At 30.0% G+C, this 6,000-nt stretch overlaps 1 long non-coding RNA gene across 2 annotated transcripts in view; it reads left to right on the top strand.

The window, feature by feature from the left end:
* The first annotated feature begins 357 nt into the window (after nucleotides 1-357).
* Nucleotides 358-6,000, top strand: part of LOC134723167 (uncharacterized) — a 39,472-nt gene continuing 33,829 nt past the window's right edge. For both annotated transcript variants that reach the window (XR_010108001.1, XR_010108000.1), the window contains exon 1: nucleotides 358-428. This is a non-coding gene — a long non-coding RNA (uncharacterized LOC134723167). The remainder of the gene's footprint in view (nucleotides 429-6,000) is intronic.

Below are 6,000 nucleotides of genomic sequence, written 5' to 3'. Positions count from 1 at the left end.
TCTTGTTTTCTGCTGTCTGCATGTAAAATTATGCATGAGCTTATACAATTGTCTGTCTGTCTCTTTGTAATTTGCTTCTTTTATTTAAGATTGAATGAAATTTCAAAAGAAATAAATCCATCGTGATTTATTGATCATGAACAGATCCTGAAATAAAGACAGAACAGGTTATAAGGTCTATTGCTACTGATGATCTCAACAAATGTAATTTACATTTAAAGAAATAATCATTTCATAAAACAACCATATATTTGCGAACTTAATTGTGATGTGTAGCTTTCTGAAATGCAACATGAAAATGGACAAGTGTTTATCAAGAAATATATAACACACGTATAAATGTCATAATGAGACGACCAGCATTTGGTTAAATCCACTCACTGGGTTACGACTAGAATTCACAACATAACAATGTAGCGTATCCATTGGTAAGTATAGTACAATTTGTTTGATTTGTGGCAAATATATGATTTGTGGCAATAATATTTATTTATCTATCTGAACATGCCGAAAGAAGAAAAACAAACCTAAAGGGCTAATTATTGTGCTTTTTTTAACGTAAAATTGGGATGGTGGCGCTATGATATTATACAAACAATATATAATCTATTACGTCATTGATGAGTCTTTTGTAGACGAAAAGTGCGTCTTGCAAAAATACGAAATTTAAATCCTGGTATCTATGATGAGTTTAATTACACATGTTCGTAAAAAGAAAGATAACTCTAATGTTGTAAGTGAATGTTTTTTTTTAAATATTATGTGTCGATTCTTGCATATGACGCGCTTCATATTGTTATATACCTCGCTTTTCTCTTTTTAGCAACAGTCTTTCTTGTTTTATATGATTCACAAAATTTAACGCTTTCATTCTTATTGAAGCCTTCCCCTGAGCTGTTTGGAAAGTATTCAGAATGTCATACATCAAAACTTTATGTTTGAATATTTTGTAACGCAACTGACATCGTCATTTTTTCTAAATTGGTGAAATAACATAAACGGTACCAATTTTTTAACTTAGGATTTTCTTATTTTTTTTTTATTCCAGCAATAGATTACCCTTGCCGTTTTTGGCACAAATATTTGGAATTTTGGGTCCTCGATGCTCTTCAACTTTGTACTTGTTTGGCTTTATAACTTTTTGACCTGAGCGTCACTGTAGACGAAACGCGCGTCTGGCGTATGGAATTATTATTCTGGTACCTTTGATAAATATTTTAACACCAGTTCCGCATTTTGATAATGAATTTATATACAGCAATTCACGATGACAGATGATTTGAAAATCCAAAACTTATTAAAAGGATGAAGAGCTATAAACATAAAAAAGACAAAAAGTTTAGCCAAAGGCAGGCAAGGAATTAGAGCTTTGCATGAGGGAGATGCGTCCCTTTATTTCAAATAAAATTTAGAATTTGGTATACAAACGTGAACTTGCATGTATTTTACATAATATTCAACGCACGATGTACGTTTTATTTAACACGGACCTGCAATGTCTGCCAGTGTTCTAATAATCTCAAACCATTAATGTATGTTTGAATGTTAGTTTGAATGTAGGTTTAGATGTTGGTTTGAATGTAGGTTTAGATGTAGGTTTGAATGTAGGTTTACAATAATGTAATTTATACGTACCTCATAAAATTATAACCGAAACATATCTATCAACCTTGTAGTTATGTCTGTATGTTTATAAAATATATAAGGGTTAACATAATGACAAAGATATGTTATGATTCACTTTGACTTCTTTCTATATATGTTGTCAATGTTTGTAAACAATGTATTTGGTGTTCTCATCAAATAAAATTTGAACTGAATCACAGTCTGGGAATACTGGAGACGGTTATGAAATATCTATGATTTGCGGCGAGATTTTGTGTATTTTAAAAATCGTTGACAAATAAAACACATTTAGTTATTTCTTTCACACATTTACAATGGTGTCCATGTCTTTAGTCAGTAAGTTATAAGTTCTATTGCTTCTACTTTTCGCAACAAAAGCAATTTGTATATAATGAAATATTCATCATAGAAAACAATCTTAAACTTACGAACTCAAATGTGATTTAAAAAAAACCCATAATGCTTACCAAGAAATATAATAAACACGTATTAGTGTCGACCAGCTTTTGATTATTTTTTAGGAGCTGAATTCAAAAGCCATTCACTGGTTTATTACTAAAATTCACAAAATAACTTTGTACCGTATTCAAAAGGTTTCCCGATTTGCTACGTATCATGTACGGTTGGTTCGTAACATAACCGTTGGTGCTGTTTCGGAGATATCATTTAACGCATGAAATTATCTTATTAATTACGATGAAATTTAAAGAATTGATTTGCGTATCATAAAAAAACTAGCTTAACGATTTATTTGATAGCGATTTTAACGTTTCTAGAACATTGTGTTTATGATTCTTTATGGATAACTTTGTTATGCATAAGTGAATTCTTTTTAAATCCACTCACTGGGTTACAACTAGAATTCACATAATAACAATGTAACGTATCCATTGGTAAGTATAGTACAATTTGTTTGATTTGTGGCAAACATATTTATTTATCTATCTGAAAGAAGTAAAACAAACCTAAAGGTCTAATTATGCTTGTTTTAACGTAAAATTGGGGTGGTGGTGCTATGATATTATACAAACAATATATAAGCTATTACGTCACTTATGAGTCTTTTGTAGACGAAACGCGCGTCATGCGAAAATACGAAATTTAAATCCTGGTATCTATGATGAGTTTAATTACACAGGTTCGTAAAAAAGAAAGATAACTCTAATGTTGTAAGAGAATGTTTTTTTTTTTTAAATATTATGTGTCGGCATATGACGCGCTCCATATTGTTATATAGCCCTACCTCGCTTTTCTCCTTTTAGCAATAGTCTATCTTGTTTTATATGATTTACAAAATTTAAAGCTTTCATTCTTGTTGAAGCCTTCCCTTGAGCTGTTCGGAAAGTATTCAGAATGAAATATATCAAAACTTTATGCTTGAATAGTTTGTAACGCAACTGACATTGTCATGTTATCTGAATTGGCGAACTAACATAAACAGTACCAATTTTTTAACTAAGGATTTTCTTGTTATTTTCTTATTCCAGGAATAAATTACCTTAGCCTTTTATGGCACAACATTTTGAAATTTTTGGTCCTCGATGCTCTTCATCTTTGTACTTGTGGCTTTATAATTATTTTGATCTTAGCGTCACTGATTCGTCTTATGTAGACGAAACTCGCGTCTGGCGTATTAAAATTAGTATTCTGGTACCTTTGATAAATATTTTAGCACCAGTTGCGCATTTCGATAATCAATGTATATACAGTGATTCACGATGACAGATCATTTGAAAATCCAAAACTTATTAAAAGGATAAAGAGCTATAAACCTTAAAAAAGACAAAACGTTTAGCCAAAGGTGGCAAGGAATTAGAGTTTTTCCATGAGGGAGATACGTTCTTAAATTTTAATTAATTTAAATATTTGGTATACAAACGTAAACGATGTACGTTTTTTTTTAACACGGACCTGCCATGTCTGCCAGTGTTTTAATGATCTCAAACCATTAATGTATGTTTGAATGTTAGTTTGAATGTAGGTTTAGATGTAGGTTTGAATGTAGGTTTAGATGTAGGTTTGAATGTAAGTTTAAAATTATGTAATTTATACGTAGCTTATAAAATTTTAACCGAAACATATCTATCAACCTTGTAGTTATTTCTGTATGTTTATAAAATATATAAGGGTTAACAGAATGACAAAGATATTTTATGATTCACTTTGACTTCTTTCTATATATGTTGTCAATTTCTGTAAACAATGTATTTGGTGTTCTCATCAAATAAAATTTGAACTGAATCACAGTCTGGGAATACTGGAGACGGTTATGAAATATCTATGATTTGCGGCGAGATTTTATTTATTTTAAAAATCGTTGACAAATAAAAAACATTTAGCCATTTCTTTCACACATATGAAATGGTGTCCATGTCCTTAGTCAGTAAGTGATAAGTTCTATTGCTACTTCTTTTCACAACAAAAGTAATTTGTATTTGATGAAATATTCATCACAGAAAACAACCTTAAATTGGCGAACTAAATAGTGCTGATAAAAAAAAATGTTAATCAATAAATATATTACACACGTATTAGTGTCATAATGAGACGACCAGCATTTGGTTATTTTTCAGGAGCTGAATAATTTCTTTTTAAATCCATTCACTGTACTGGGTTACTACTGAAATTCATAAAATATCTATGTAGCCTATTCATTTGTTAGTATAGTACACTTTGTTTAATTTGTTGCAAACATATCAATCTATCTGAAAGAAGTAAAAAAAAATTAAAGAACTAATTGTGCTTGTTTTAACGAAAAATTGGGGTGGTGTTGCTATAATATTAAACATGCAATATATAGGCAATTATACAAATGTTTGTAACAAGAAAGATAACTCTAATGTTGTAAGTGAATTTTATATCTTTGAGTCTTTTTTTAAAAGTATTATATGTCAATCTTTCATATGACGCGGTTCATATTGTTATATACCTCGCTTTTCTCTTTTTTAGCAACAGTCTATCTTGTGTTATATGATTCACGAAATTTAACGCTTTCATTCTTATTGAATCCTTACCCTGAGCTATTTGGAAATTATTCAAAATAAAATAAATCAAAACTTTATGTTTGAATATTTTGTAACGTAACTGACATTGTCATGTTATCCGAATTGGTGAAATAGCATAAACGGTACCAATTTTTGTTGGCACCAGTTGCGCATTTCGATACTCAATGTATATACAGTGATGCTGGATGACATCTCATTCAAACGTCCAAAACTTATTACAATGTTGGAGAGCTGTAAACAAACGAAAAAAGACAAAAATGTTAGCCAAAGCCGGACAAGGGATTAGAGCTTTACATAAGGGAGATACATTCCTTCATTTTGAATAATTTTAAAAATATATTCAACGCATGATGAACTACTTTTTTTTTTAACACGGACCTACTATGTCTGTCAGTGTTCCAAATTTCTATGATTTGCGACGAGATTTTATGTATTTTAAAAATCGTTGACAAATAAAACACATTTAGCCATTTCTTTCACACATATGAAAAGGTGTCCATGTCCTTAGTCGGTAGGTGCATTATTCGAACAGGTTATCAAGTATACAAGAACTTGAGAATTGAATTGATTAGATTTTAATTATTAGGTATGATTATAGGGAAAAAATTTCAATGCATAATCGAAGAAAAGGGGCAGATATTAAGTTGAAAATTTAAGAATCGTACATCCTGAATTTTTACCGTTGAATCTTAATTGGAATGAAAAAGGCTCCGTGAAGAACAATTTCCATATCTTGCAATCATATTTGCTTTAAACATAGCCTTGGTTTATTGATGAATGTGTATTTTGCAGTAAACAAAATTAAGAAATTAATTTTTTTCCTTTCGATTAATAGAAAAAAATAACAAAATTGATATACTAATTAATACAAATCTTTAAATTTTAATTTTTTAGACTTTTGCATACCACCACAAATCTTTTCTAGCCAAGTTAAATATCTGATTATTAACATGTTATTAGAGCTGATGTTTTCTTGTGGATGATTTTAAATATTTTCTTTAGAATGAGTTTCAGGGGAAACTTATATGATGTATATGACGGTTTTTGTAAATAAATAGACACGCGGACGTATCTTACTTCTTCGATTTTTTGTAAAAATAGTTATGATCTTAATAAAATAATATTTGAAAAAAAGCACTTTACACAAAACAAACAGTTTAGACCACGTTTCTTTGTTTAAATAGATAATGACGTTAAACAGAAAATAGAACTTTGGGTCATGGATGCTTTCAACTTTATTTTGCCTTTTTTATTCGAGCGTCCTTGGTACGTCTTTTGAATGCAATGAATACTCGTCTGGCGTAACATTCTTAATCATGTTGTCTGTTATAAGTTTATGGTGTATACAAATACAACAGACATCAGCTTA

Source organism: Mytilus trossulus, chromosome 6 (assembly GCF_036588685.1).
Source record: "Mytilus trossulus isolate FHL-02 chromosome 6, PNRI_Mtr1.1.1.hap1, whole genome shotgun sequence".
In the NCBI taxonomy this organism is placed as follows: Eukaryota; Metazoa; Mollusca; class Bivalvia; order Mytilida; family Mytilidae; genus Mytilus; species Mytilus trossulus.
The sequence above is the reverse complement of the archived record's forward strand: the minus strand, read 5'-3'. Positions and strand labels throughout refer to the sequence as shown.